This window comes from Macrobrachium nipponense, chromosome 12 (assembly GCF_015104395.2).
Source record: "Macrobrachium nipponense isolate FS-2020 chromosome 12, ASM1510439v2, whole genome shotgun sequence".
NCBI lineage: Eukaryota > Metazoa > Arthropoda > Malacostraca > Decapoda > Palaemonidae > Macrobrachium > Macrobrachium nipponense.
The window spans coordinates 88550814-88566104 of record NC_087205.1 but is presented as its reverse complement, the minus strand read 5'-3'; the positions used below and the strand labels follow the sequence as shown (position 1 = coordinate 88566104).

Sequence of the window (15291 nt, the reverse complement as noted above, 5' to 3'; positions counted from 1 at the left end):
CCGCCCTACAGCCCAAGATTGGCATCTAACGACAAGGATGACCACCAGAGGCGCGGCAGTCGGCGTGGTGCGGGGCGTAGTAGTAGTAGTTGCCGTCCCTGCCTATGGATCGGCTCTCTCAGGAAGGGGATTTTGGTGTAGGAGAATTCTAAATGGCAAGAGGTTCGAGGTAGTGGTCTCACTCGCCCCAGATACCATACCGACGCCCTCTTTTATTTAGGGTGAGCGAGTCAGTTATACTGACATCTTCCTGAATTTATTTTTCTCTGGAAATATGTTAGCTTCATTTACCTTAGAAATAATGAACTTAAGGATTATTTCACAGGGCGATACGAACCTTCGTCCAGAAATAAATTTTTCCTTCGTCAAAATCCCTTTTTTGGGTTTGCTACTGATTTTATTTTGTTCATTTTAATTCTTGTGGGAGACATTGAGCTGAACCCTGTAAGAAAAACTGCAGATTACTCAAATATTCAGTGCTTAAGGTAAAATTTTCTTGACCTCCAGAGTTGTCCCTATAACCAAGATTTGATAATATTATCCGAGACACTTGGAAGTAGTAACACGTCAAAAGTTGAGTTTCTAATCCCAGTGTTTGAAGGTCCTGATTTTATTTGTCATAACATCCGACATGCACAAGGTATGGCTCTGGACACTAAGTCTGGACAACTAAATATCATCAAAAAAAAAATTTTATTTTCAGATTTCCAGTAGTTCTACAAGCTATGTATGTACATTTTTGCTGTTTACTGCAATCCCAATTTTGACAATTCTATATATATGACTCTTGGAGAAGATTGGTATAGATCATTCACAGGACTCAAAAGCTTTATTTGTTATTTAAGGAGACTGCAACACAAAGCACAGCAATAGGCTTCATTCAAATTCCTCCAATTTTGTCCAGCTAATTGAGAAAACCATGTACATTACTGGTAATAGATTAGACCTCATATTCACAGATGTTCCAGCTATTGTGATGTCCAAGGTCTTGAGTACGTATATAGGCACCTCCAATCACTGTGCCACTGAGATAGACATAAGAGTCAATTCGGATTGCTTTATTGAAGCTTGTCAGACATTTAATATTTCAGATGCCATCTATATCTGATCCAGCTCCCAAGAAGAAGTTAAAGGTAATGCTGATGGCTATTTTAGTAAGGCATGTCCCTAGAAAGGTCATTAAATTTGCGACAAATGGCCAGATATGGTTTGATGATATAAGTAGAAGAGCTTAATCAAAGGTAGATTGGTTACTGGCCCTAAGGAAAAAACTGAACTGTACTTCATTAAGCTTTTAAAGGTAAGCAATCAGCTGAGATTTTCCTCTCCCTAATACTTGTCATCCTGAACCTATTCTTACAAAAATTATATCGTTATAATAAAATGACAAATTTGTAACTAATTTGTATTTTTCATAACTAACAAACCTCAGGTCTTAACATTAGGATTTACTAGCGCCAAGCTGGAAACCGGAGAATTAAAATTAAACTTGTGCGATCCGGGGACTTTTGGCATCTATACCAGGTCACGGGGCATGTATACCAAGAATGCCCTCAGCGTCGTGTGACTGACCTGCCAGTTATACTTCTAACCCAGTTTAGACTGCTAGAGGGGTGGTTCGAGGTGGGCCCTTTAACTGTTAAGACCTCAGGTTTGTTAGTTATGAAAAATACAAATTAGTTACAAATTTGTCATTTGTTCATATACGAAACAAACCTTCGGCCTTAACATTAGGACAGACTTACTTATTGGAGGGAGGTAAGTCTCTTAACTGACTGGGAGTTTGCCACCTATATCCATTTCTGAATATTAGGAGTATTCTAAGAGAATGGACTAAAAACCCTTGAACCAAAGATATAAGGAAATCTATTGGTTTCCCTCACTGGGTACTGGTATCATGCCATGGTTTACAAACTATGGGAAAATAGAGGACCCTCCATTCTCATAAACCACTCTTGTCCCTTGTATCTGGATCTACCCCTCCCTTCCTTATTACCGAGAGGGGTGTGTTGCTACTGAAAAGTATACTATACTGTAACATAACTTTACAGTATGGCTGACCACCTCACCTGCATCTAGGCCGTTCCAGCTCATGATGGTACTCTCCTCCATACTGCACGTAGGTAAAGGAGTAGAAAGAAAGTAGTAAAGAAAAAAGACCAGTCATCCCATTCATTCTACTTTCATACTTTCATCTTAGACTAGACACAAACTGACCCGCCAGGGGTACTGGATGAGCTATACCACTTGCTGGGCCGCCACCACTGGACCCAAGGAAAAGGTATCCAAGGATCTATGGGCAACGTCTTTTAAATAAAAGGAAGTGAAAGTCGTTTGGCGTTTCCAAACACCAGCTTTCAGAATTCTCTCCACAGACATATTCTTCTTGAATGCCAAAGAAGCACTCAAGCCTCTTAATGTCTTGAGCCCTAGCCCTCTCCTGGCTATCTGACCTCGTCTTCTGTCATGTAGGCATTCCTGATCGTTTCTCTTAGCCAAAACGATATTGTATTCCTAGACACTTCCTTTTTGTTCCGTCCTGTACTTACGAACAACCTCCTGCACCCCGGCCTGAGGTGCCTTGTCCTCCTTAAGTACTCTCTTGTTACCCTGACGGGACACAGAAGCATCTCATCTTTGTCATGATCTGCAAAAACTGCCAGAGAAGGTATGGAAGAAGGTATGGAAAAAGTGTCAAATCTGCCGTCCACTATTGATGGGTTTTGAGTTTTGGCCACGAATTCTGGCACAAACTCGAATGCCATAGACTTCCAACCTCTCAAGTGCTTTACAATATATATGACAGGCCATGTAGTTCCCCCACCCTTTTGGTTGAAGCTAGGGCCAATAAGAAGACTGTCTTCAGGGTCAGGCTCCTATCTGTGGACTGCCTTAGTGGTTCATAGGGGGGTTTTGTCAAACTAGTACTCAGTACCATGGTCAAATCCCAATCTGGGGCTTTCAGTTCCTTTGGTGAACATGACTGCTCAAAGCTCTTCATCAACATGGCCAACTCCCATGAAGATTAAATGTCCACGCCTTTCATGCGTAAGACCGAGGCTAGAGCAGCCCTGTACCCCTTCACCACAGATACAGACATATGCCTTTCTGTCCTGAGATATATCAGAAAGTCTGCTAATTGCTGAATAGTGGTACTGAGTGGGGACAAGTTCCCTCTATGACACCAATCACAGTATGCTGATCATTTTCCTTGGTATACTGCTGCCGATGACTTTCTGATATTTCCTGCCATCTGCGCTGCTGCTTTTTGTGAAAACCCCCTCGCTCGCAAGAGATACTCGACAGTCTCCGCCCATGAAGTGATAGGGACTTCACCGACCGGTGGTACCTTTCCATGTGCGGCTGACATAGCAGGTTGTTCCATGGGGGTAACTCTCTCGGCACGTCTATTAGGAGTTCCAAGAGGTCCGGAAACCATTCTGCCTTTGGCAATAACGGAGCAACCAGTCATTCTGAGGTTCTGAGACCGCATTACCCTGTTCAGAACCTGACGGATTAGACAAAATGGAGGAAATGCGTAGACGTCCAGATTGTCCCATGGGTGTTGTAGTGCATCTTCTGCTACTGCCTCTACTTCCGGGACTACCGAACAATACACTCCCAACTTTTTGTTGTACCTAGTTGAGAATAGGTCTGTGATCGGCCTTTCCCACAACATGAGCATTCTGTCCACTACTTGTTGGTGCAAGGACCACTCCATTCCCAGGATCTGATCCCTGCAGTTCAACTTGTCGGCCACTATGTTTCTTTTTCCCGGAATATATTTGGCCCTGATGTCTACTACGTTCTCTACAGCCCACTGATGAAGTTGAACTGTCATCACATGTAACTGTCGAGACACTAGACCTCCTTGTTGGTTTATGTAAGCTACTACTGTGGTGTTGTCTGACATCAAAACCACTGAATGCCCCTCCACCCTCTCCCGGAATTCCTGTAGCGCTGGAAATGCTGCTTTTAACTCCAGCACGTTTATATGGAGTTTTCTGTCCTCGCCGCTCCATTTTGCTGAAACCATCAGCTCCTCCATATGCGCTCCCCAACCTTCTATTGACGCATCTGAGAACAGCATGAGATCCGGGGAGGTTTGCTGAAGGGGAACACCCACTGTCAGATTGCTGTCCTTCACCCACCACAGCAAGGCTTTCCTCACTTCTGCCGACAAGGGAATCTGCTAGTACGGGTGATCTACTATTGGTGACCAGAACTCCTTCATCCTCCATCGTAGAGATCAAAGGTGTAACCTCCCTTGTGGTACAGTAGTACCTCGAGATACGAAATTAATCCGTTCCGAGGCGCCCTTCGTATCATGAGGTTTTCGTATCTTGGACCACATTTTACATGTAAAATGGCTAATCCGTTCCAAGCCCTCCAAAAACACACCAGTAAATTATATTTCCAGGCCTAAAACACATGTTCTAGAGTTACGACGCCGATCCGACGGAAGAAATATGACTCCAAAAAGGCAAAATACTGTACATACTTGAGTAATATTCAACTGCATGTAATGTTCAACCCCATTTTTACTACATATATTAGGACTTTAGCATATGTCCCTTAGCAATAAGCCTAGCCTATGTTAGCGGTTGCTACTGTAGCCTAGTCTATGATTCTGACATCTAAACCTAAGAAGCTAAAAGCTTAGAATATGCCAATAAAATGTATAAATAATCAGTATGTACTCATTTCAAATAATTATTAATTAATCATTAACTATAATACAAAAAAAAAACAAAAAAAAAAAAAACCTCCAATCGATTGTTTACATTCAGCTCTTACCGTCTTACGAGTACTGAACGAACGCCAAGCAATCACTTTTCCTAGGACACAGTAAGCCATAAATTTTCATTAGTATCTCTCTTCAACTAATGAAACTACCAAACAGTATAATAACCATTCATTTCTATTCTTTATTCTATCTTTACCTAATGGAGATACCGAGTTACTGACAGCTATAATGAAACATATATGTAACGTAATATTAAAAAAGGAAGAATTCTAAAAAATACGTATTTGTTGGCAGTCTGATTTATTTTATATTTTATGATATCTAATTCACAATTTTTTTATTAAATGTATTCCATGTACTCATTTCAAATAATTATTAAGTAACCATTAACCATAATAAACAAACGAAAAAAAGCTTCCAAACTTCTGTTTACATCCAGCACTTACGAGTATCGAACGATCGCCAAGCAATCACTTTACACAGTAAGCCATAAATTTTCATTCTCTCTCTTCAACTACTGAAACTACCAAACAGTATAATAACCATTCATTTCTATTCTTTATTCTATCTTTACCTAATTTTTTTTTATTAAATGTGTTGCATGAATAAGTTTTTCAATTTACAGCATCCTTTTACCAATAGAATACTTAAAGCACAAGGGGTAGATGCTGACCAATAGGAGAGCAGGATCTTATGGGGTGACTAGCATCAGGAACCAATGGGAGAGCGGGAGGATGGTGGCGAGTTTACTCAGCTGGCGGCCCGGGAGTTTTAAAATTGTTCTCGGTGGTCCGGGCGAATCTCGGGACTTTACAGCAACAACCTTTCGTATCTTGAAAACTTTTCGTATGTAGAGCTGTAAAATTTTTCGTATTTGCTTTCGTATCTCGAGTTTTTCGTAAGTTGAGCCTTTCATATGTCGAGGTACCACTGTACTAGCTTCTCCAAGAAAGTTAGAACTCCCAGTACTACCTGCCACTGTTTTGCTGGCTGTGTTGTTTTTCCAGTATGGCATTCACCACTTGTTTACATTTCTCTACTCTCTGGTCTGTCGGGAATACTTTGGCTTTTATTGTGTCTATAACCGTTCCCAGATACACCAGCCGTTGACTTGGATCCAACTGCGACTTCTGATTTATCACAATGCCTAAGCTGTGACCAAACCATAGAAGGGTCGCCCTGTCCCTGAGTAATTTCTCTCTGGACTTTGCTATCACCAGCCAATCATCTAGATATCTTATTAGCCTGATCCCCTGAGCATGCGCCCATGTTGACACGAGAGTGAACACTCTTGTAAAAACCTGAGGAGACGTTGTCAATCCAAAGCACAGAACTTTGAACTCAAAAACTTTCTCTGCAAGACTGAAGCGGAGAAATTTCCTGGAAGACTGATGGACTGGGATCTGAAAGTCGATTATCAGCATAAAGTCCTTGATCCTGACTGCTTGTAGAACCGTCTTTGGAGTTTCCATTTTGAATCTGGTTTTTCTTATAAACAGATTCAAAGTTGACAGGTTTATTACTGTCCTCCACTCCCCACTGGGTTTGGGTAAAAGGAAAATCCTGCTGTAAAACCCCTTTGACGGAATGGATACTTGTTCCACAGCCCCTTTTTCCATCATTTTCTTCACTTCCTCTTGCAGAATAAAAGCCTTCTGAGGTTCTTGAGCATGAGCGAGGTGAGGCAATGGCTGTTCTGTCAGGGGTGAGGATACTTCGAACAGAATCAAATACCCGACTCTGAGAACATCCACCACCCACTGCTCTGCTCCCAGTTCCTGCCACACCTTCCAGTGATTTGCCAGGCAACCCCCCACTGGTGTGGCTGAGTGATGAGAGGCGCCTATCCTATCGTCTTGAGCCCCTCCCTCTTCCCCTAATCCCCCTTCCTCTGTTATTTCTATCGTGAAAGGGCCAATGAGTTAACTTCTTTGGGGAAGAGGGCCTTGTTGCTCTATTAGTGATGTTATGCCTCATTAGTGATGTTATGCCTCACTAGCTTCTTCAGAGGTATTTGCTGGTGCCTTACCTCCATAAGATTAGCCTGACTGGTAGATGCTTTCCTAACTGCCTGCTGTACCAATCCATCGTTAGTGTCCATCCTTCTTCTGTAGCCTCATCTAGTATGGCCTCTGGCAACAGCAATTGCGACTCTGAAGATATTCCCATTTCTCATTGCTAGCAGGGAATCCAAATCAACAGTGCGACTTAGTCTAGCCAAAGCTGCATCCGTCCTCATTAACAGGATATTTGCCCAAACATTGGCACTTAAATTTGTCAAGTATGCAATTGCTTTGGCACCTGATTGTAGTAATCTAATGAACATTGATTCATCCACTACCTTCCTCATCACTTCTGAGGATGCAATCTTTGCAACTGCTGTCGACCAAAGATCCAGCCAAGAAGCAGTCTGAAAGACAGAAGAAGCTGTTGCTTCTAACGTAGCAGCCTCTTGGCAAGTCGTCGAAGGGCATTCCATTTTCACTTGATCTAAGGTTAATCCAGGACTTAACCTTACTACATTTGGGTTAATTTGTCTAGACAGTAAAGGAACCGTCAGTGTCGTATAATATTTTCTATGTTTCATCATTGGAGGAGGGATAAACTTAAATGATCTTTTTGATCTGAAGGAATTATCCCTTCCCGCAATCCGTGTGTTTACTTGTTGTAAAACGGACTCCGCATGATTTGAACAAGGCAATTCATACGACACCTTGGTATCCTTTTCATACCAAACGCCATGTCAATCCCGGAGGAAGCATACTGGCAGGTGTTTCTGTTCTCTCCAAAAGGTTATTGAATTGACGAACCAAATCAATCACCTCAGCATACGAAGCCAGAAACTCTTGGTTCTCTCCTTCCTCCAGTTCTAGCGTACTGTGCTCAGCCACAGGAGACGCTATCTCACTCCTATCCCCTGACAAACGTCCGGGTGCTCCGTGGCCGTCTGCCCCTACAGCCGCGGTCTCTTTGATCTCTGCTGACCGCCGACGGCTCGATCCCGAACAGTTAGCAGGAGAACGAGACCGCCTCACTCCTTCTCTGCTCATGGATCTAGAGCAAGAATCTTGCCTATACCTCCAAGGTGAAGGCTCTCTCAAAACCGAGCTCACTTCCTCTCCATGACGATTAATATCGTCTCCAATGACCGTCAGAGAATTCGGCCTTGATCCTTCATCTAGGCAGACAACGCCTTCCACCAACATATCAGACGAGGTTGCCAACTCGCTATTCTTCTACCTTTTGATAGGAGCCTTATCATCTTTTCTCCGTATTTTAAACGGTCTTACAGGCGAAACCGGTATCTGTGCTCTATCCTTTGCTGCACTTTTTGCCCACAACGCCGATTTCGCCAATGACATGAGATTTTCTTTGACTCTTTATAGTCTCTACTGGCAACTCCGCGTCGGCTGTTATCCCATCGGCTGTCGACTCACTCGCTCGTTCGGACTCTTGTAAACGGCTTCGTCCTCTAGCTTTGAGCTTACCAGCCATTGACTTCTTGCCTTTCTTGCTGACTGGGATGTGACCGTCCTGGCCCGAAGATGAAAAAGAATTCACTTCTCCTCTTGGCCCAAGGATCAGTCGCGAAATCCCGTATCCTCCAACGCTTGACTGGTACACGCCGTGACGTCATCAAGCTTAGCGATGACGGCGAGCTAAAGGAAGAAGACGAAGACGACGACGAATCACGCCTTTTCTTTTTGTCTTTATTAATTTTCTTCTCTAGATCCTGTAATTTCTCCATTACAGTGGATACTACCGAGTCAGAAAGCGTATTTGAGTCCGGAGGCAGCGAAGAAGACTGAGAAGCAGTAGGCTGTGACATCATCGTGTCTTCCATGTCGGTGTGTGACGTCGGTTGTGACATCACCCATCTTGTAGAGAGAGACTGGGCTGCTGCTGCTGGCATCCCTGCGTTTGCTGCAAATTAACCCCATATGTTCTGCATCGCCGTAACCAATGAAGTTGTTGGCGTAGCCGCTGCATTATTTCCCATAAAGTGCAAGCCCGGGGGATGAGGAATATTCAGCGCTGCCGGATTCTGCTGGAACCGTGACGCCATATAATGCGACAGCAAACCTTTCAAGGTTGGTACGCCTAGAAGGCTAGCGCCACCCACATACCTTCCATCCTGTTCGAGTCGGGAGCAGGCACCTGGAACAAAGATGGCGATACTCGCCCCCTCCCTGCTAGGAACAACGGAGCGTAAATATTATGCATCAAATTACCCAAATCCCCTCCGGGCGTTTCTGAAAACGAACCACTAGGAGAAACTGAAGGGGTATGGGACAAATCAAAGGCAGGTGGCGAAACATATGGAGCAGTCTGGTGTATTGCCAAAGATGGCGTAGACTCCTTTCTTTTGTGCTGGCCTTTCTCATGAAATTTCCTCCACTGTTCCACCGACCAACCACGACAAACAGAACAAGGATTAGTAATTGTAAATACATTTTCCCTACACCTACTAAACGTTGGAGGAGGATCCGTCGACACCGAAGTTAGGAATCTTGAACACGGAAAGCCTCTGACTCCAGGGCATTTCCTTTGTCTTGTCTTCGAAACGGAAGAAGATCCCTACGGCGATACAAAACACTCCATCTCACCACTTACACACTCTTACAGCTCACACCCACACTGAGCACACTCAGAGAATGAGAATTAATAAGAAAAATGAAAGTGAAATGGATAAAAACGGGCAAACTAAAACCGGCTTTAAACAGATAGACAGAGAACATGTCCTATCTTAAAGGCAGTAGACAGATAACTGGATTAGAAGTATAACTGGCGGGTTGGTCACACAACGCTGAGGGCATTCTGGGTATACATGCCCCGTGACCTGGTATAGATGCCAATAGTCCCTAGATCACACAAGTTTAATTTTAATTCTACCGGTTTCCAGCTTGGCGCTAGTAAATCCTAATGTTAAGACCGAAGGTTTGTTTCGTATATGAACAAATAAGGTTTCACATATACTTAGCAAACAATTACGTAGCTTAAAGCTTCCTACCTTGACAGTCAAAAATTCAAATTCTGTTGGTGGCACTGCTATCATCAGTGTAGGTGAACAGGACTCGCCCACTTTCGGGAACACCTGGTATTGCCGAACAAATGACCAGCAATTCGTTGAGCTGCAATGTTCATCTGTGGGGAGGAGGGAGGGCTCTGATTATGTAATTGTTTGGTAAGTATAAGTGGAACCTCATTTTATTATAAAAATATAATTTTCACACTTTCCAAACAATACATAATTGATTCTACATTCATAGAAAGGCGGGAATATGGAAATTTTTTCTAACAAACGTTGAATACATTAAGTTAATGACAGAAAAAATAAGACTGCTGACATTAACATATTGTAATGCTTGCTGTACCTTACCTTGTGAGAGAGCAGCTGTAGGTGAGTATGGCCTCTGGTCAGCACTCTCATCACCTGTAGGAGACACAGCGGTAGTGGCCAGGTTCGTCCCTACTTGTAGTGGGATTTTGTAACCATGGAAGTTCACTGACGGTTAACAAAGAGAACATAAACTTGCCCTTGCCCTAGGTGAAGACCAGACACAAAACCATATAATCATCAACCCTAACCATAAAAAAATGGAGGGTACTCCAGGCACATCGTACCCCCAGGCTTCACTAAGATTTGACAAACCTTAAAATATACAAGGCAGTCATGGATAATGGTCTCATCTTACTGCAGTTTTCAAAAGCAGCTTTTATATCCTTCAGATAATGTGACACAAACACTGACTTCTGATCTCGATCTTCAGTATGTGGCTTGAAGGACGAAAGACAAAGACGTATTATGTCAAAAAGTTAACGACGTTAACACCGCTCAATTCTCATGAGCTTTCACCTTAAGGATAGGGAGGTCGTCCTCTTGAACTTGTGACTGTGCTTCTAAAATGAGACTTCTTAGAATAAATGAAAGACAATTTTTGGGGAATGGTTGAGTAGGGTCTCACCGAACACTGAAGGTGATTCGATGTTCCCCTTATCTTCTCACTCCTATGAAGATAATACCTAATAGCTCTTACTGAACATAAAAGTCTTACCTCCTTTGGTCCCAATATGTCCATGAGGTTCTTGAATATAAAAGAACGAGGCCAAGGCTTTGATGGGTGTTCTTTGTTCTTTGCAAGAGTCTCCTACATAAGAGCAACTGCAGTGTCTTGAGTGAAACCCACATCCTTACTGATTAATTGAATCATGCTCGCCCTATTGGCTGTTGCCAAAGCCACTAGAAACAGTGTCTTCTTAAGGTTTTTAAAAACTAAGCCAAACACAAAACAATGTCAAGGTTCCATGCCACACCTAGGCTTTTCCACCTTGGATATTTCAGAGGACTTAAGTCGCTGATATCTTGATGCTTAAATACTGTGGAAAGCATAGATCTATAGCCCTATATAGTAGATGGAGACAAGTTTCCTTGTATCTCTTAATAATACCAAAATGTTTGGAATTTGTGTTCTAGAGGTCAAAGAAGAGGAGATGCTTCTGAAAATCCTCCACTTCAACTGGTATAACTTGCAAGCAGCAGCTCTACTGCATCTTGCAACAGCTTCTGCTGTTCTGCAAGAAAACCCATTTGCTCTGACAAACCTGTCAGGGCCAGAGCAGATAACTCTTGATGGTACCTATCGAAGTAAGGCTGTTTGAGTACTTCACCAATTATTGTAGATCAAGGCACAAGTGATGAAATCAACTGCTGTGAGAACCACCAATGTTAACCAGTAGCCGGCAGAAAACAAATTACAGAAAACAAATTGTTGGCTATTTCCTCAGCAGTACCAGGTGTTCCCAAAAGTGGGCAGGTCCTGTTGTCATATAGAAAACCAACTGCCCATCTAGAGTTGGTACTTTTGATAGGCCTAACGCCGACTGCACACCCACCATCAACTGTGCCTCTGTAGCTAGAACAAAGACCAAGATGTCTATGCACACTCCCTCCCTGCAGGGAAAGGAGCACAATTAGTCAAAATTACCTCCCATAGCCCCTCCTCATGCATCCACGACATTAATCCATAAATGAACCACATGGGGTATGTGAAATATCAAGTACAGGTGGCGGAGCAACTGGATCAGTTTCAAGAAAGGCACAACAAAAGATGAAGTCAATTTCCCTCCTTAGGTGGTGTCTGTCTCTCCTTTCTGCCGCACTGCCCCTACTCATTAACCTCGTCCATTGTCCCGTCGACCAAAAATAACATACCTCACTAGAACTGGGATCTGAACATAGCTTTTCTCTGCACCTACTACACATTGGATGAGGCTATGTGTACTCAGATGTAAAAAAAATAACACGAAAACACCTGGGCATTTTATCTTCTTGTGAGATCCAGAAGAAATCTATTGAAGCATGTATAATCCCCCAGAAATCCCACACACAAACAGATTCTAAACTGGCTTTAAAAGGACAGAAGCAAAGCATGTACTCTCTTAAAGGCAGTAAGAAAATAACTAGCATGGTCACAGGTTAAAGAGGGGCATGGGGGGTGGCTCCACATGACTCGTGACCAAGTGCAGATGCCAATAGACCCTTGCATACACAATTTTTTTTTTAACTTTACTGGTTTCCAGCTGGCGCTAAATGTACCCTAATGTTAAGACCAAGGCTTTGTTTCGTATATGAACAATTTTGATATTTGACTGCTGAGGTAAGAAGCTTTCAGCAATGTAACTGTTTGGCAAGTCACTTATGTGAAATTTGCATTTTGCTCTAGGGAAGAAAATTCTTGATAATCTTGATAGCTCGGGTAGAGAAGATCCTAATGGTTTCTTTCCTTTTATTTTTTAAAAATGCTTCTAGCATTTTTGTCTCCCAAGATTAGTGGATTCTATAGAATTTCAGGTTGATGTATCTTTGCGTGTGAATGCAAGCTAAGCAATACAGTGCCTCTTCCAAAGGATGGCATATCTGCAGACAACAGTAACTACAGGTCCATTTCTGTTCTCCCTGTGTTCTCCAAAGTTGCAGAAAAATTAATTCCACACACAAACAGATTCAAAGCAAAGAAGGGGGCAAACTAAAGTGGCTTTTAAAGGTTGGAAGCAAAGCATGTCCTCTCTTAAAGGTGGTAAGAAAATAACTAGCATGGTCACAGGTTAAAGAGGGGGTAAGTGGGTGCCTCCACATGAATCGTGACCAAACAGATGCCAATAGTCCCTTGCACGCACAATTTTTTTTAACTTTACCGGTTTCCAGCTGGTGCTAGAAGATTTATCCTAATGTTAAGACCGAGCGTTTGTTTTGTACATGAACAAACTTATTTTTAAGCCACTGTATATCGTATGTGGAATCTAAAGTACTTTTAGCTGATAGTCAATATGCATATAGGAAGCAGTTAGGTACCTGCAATGCTCTTTTAGATTTGACATGTCATTTGCAAGAGAACCTTAGTAGAGGTTTTGAGTGTAGAGTGATTCAAATAGATTTTAGTGCTGTATTTGAGTTAGTAATCACAAGGCACTTATTTATAAACTTTGAAATCCTGGAGTCAGTGGATATGTTTTAGATTTACTTAAGAGATATCCTTACAGGTAGGCAGCAATGAGTTGCTGAGGGGATCTTTAGCAAACCAAGACCTGTTGTATCTGGAGTTCCACAGAATAATGTTCTTGGTGCAGTGTTATTTTTCGTCTATACAAGTGATATGGCTGTTGGCCTGGAAACTTAAGATTGTTCAGTATGCCAGTATGTGGATGTAGTAAAGTCTCCACTTATGAGAAATGAAGCCGTCCTTACTCTCAATCGTGGTGGTAGGTTTCTGTTTCCTAATATGTATTACAATTGTGGCGGTAGGTTTCTGTTTCCTAATATGTATTACATTCGTGGCGGTAGGTTTCTGTTTCCTAATATGAATTACAATCGTGGCAGTAGGTTTCTGTTTCCTAATACGCACGTATTAGCAACTATGACTTGAACCATCGACGGATAGTCTCGTTTGTCAATTTTTCATAAGTTGCATTCTAACAGAGATCTTTCACATTCACAATTGATCCGATCCCCTTTTCCTGCCAAGAGCAAACCAGATTTGCTGAACAGCAGCATCAGTATACAGTAAATGTGCCTTGCTGTAGCAATCATTCCCAAAAGTCCTTTATTCCTCACACCGCTGGACTGTGGAACAGTCTCCCTGAGGATGTCGTGCAATTACAATTTCAAAAGTTCAAGTGAAGATGCAATGCATTACTACTCTGATACTAGTCTCCTTTGCATTTTTAGTACAGCTGTGAGGTTTGCTTCTTGTTACACCTTTGGATTCTTTTTACTCAAAATTTCCCTTTCAGCAATGAATGCCCTCATAGGTCCCAGTGCTTGGCTTTGGCTTAAATATTATATTCAGTTCCATTCTATCTGTATTCATTGCACTTCACCAACTGAGACAATGGATAGCTCACAAAATTAATAAAAATAAGGACATCATATTCTTAGGAAACTAAAAATTACTGATAAATTACCTGGCTTGAACAAAATTGATACATTACATAAGTTAAATATAAACTCTAATTCTGGGGTTTTTACATACAAAGTGCTATAACGATATCACAAACCAAAAATGATTTGGAATGGAAAACCAAGGGAATTATGGGTTAGAAAATGGTAGCCTTCCTTGATACAAATTTTTTAAGTTTCTTTAGGCTTTGTAAGTCTGGCATTTAGTAATATTCAATATTCACACTTGAATATCTCCTCCTCTCATCAGAATATAATACAAAAAAACAACAATAACAACTGGCACATGCTATGTAAAAAGGCCATCTCAAACTGATAAGTCATGGTTATTTAATCAATTTGGATGGTTCACCTGATTTCAAAACTGATCACGTGTTCACATTATTTAAGAGCCGAAGTTTCAATCTTTTTCCAAGTTAGTTGAACAGTATACTTACTACCCTGATGGCGGGTCACTTGGTCACAGTTACACAACTGAAAAGGCACAAGTTACAAATAAAGAACCAAATGTAATGTTGCAAAGAGCATATCAAGAGATTTTCCTAAACCTGGAGAACAAAAATATGTTTTGACACTTTTAAGAGACCATCATGTGCATTAGGCATCAAATGAATTTTCATGTCCCTAGGATGTCACTGATAAGTTTAGCTTATTTTTTATTTGTTACACACCAGAAGTTTGGAGCCAGGAAAAACTTTATCTACAATAAAAATTTGTGTACTCAAGTACCAGATTTTACATCTTAAAAACCATGGCATTGAGGATGGCTTTTTTTATTAAATCTTTAGGCCCTATATTTAAGGCATTGGGCAAAGTATTACTGTATCTCTTTCAGTTGTCTTTACACCTCTTTAAGTCATCTTTACACAGATACGCATCAAGCATCAGTGAAAATTCTGTTTTTCATTTTGATATACAACACTACATACTTGAGAATTAAAAAATCTTGACTCACATGGTTGACCCTCAGTTTGTAAGTGTTGAACTGCATTCTGTGCACTTGGGAAATTCCTTTCATATTAATGGATATGAGGAATCTGATCAATAAAAAAAAAAAAAAAAAAAAAACACTGTACTACAGAATTGT

General features: G+C 41.6%; 1 protein-coding gene across 3 annotated transcripts in view; it reads right to left on the bottom strand.

Annotated features, from left to right (window-relative positions):
* LOC135224639 (Fanconi anemia group J protein homolog) overlaps positions 1–15291 on the bottom strand; it is a 1012503-nt gene that overhangs the window by 15927 nt on the left and 981285 nt on the right. The window contains exon 23 of one of the 3 annotated variants that reach the window (XR_010316792.1): positions 14362–15241. The exons of the other annotated variants lie outside the window; for them this stretch is intronic. The gene's annotated coding sequence lies outside the window, so the exon portion shown is untranslated. Of the gene's footprint in view, positions 1–14361; positions 15242–15291 lie in introns of those variants that run through there. 3 annotated transcript variants of the gene reach the window in all.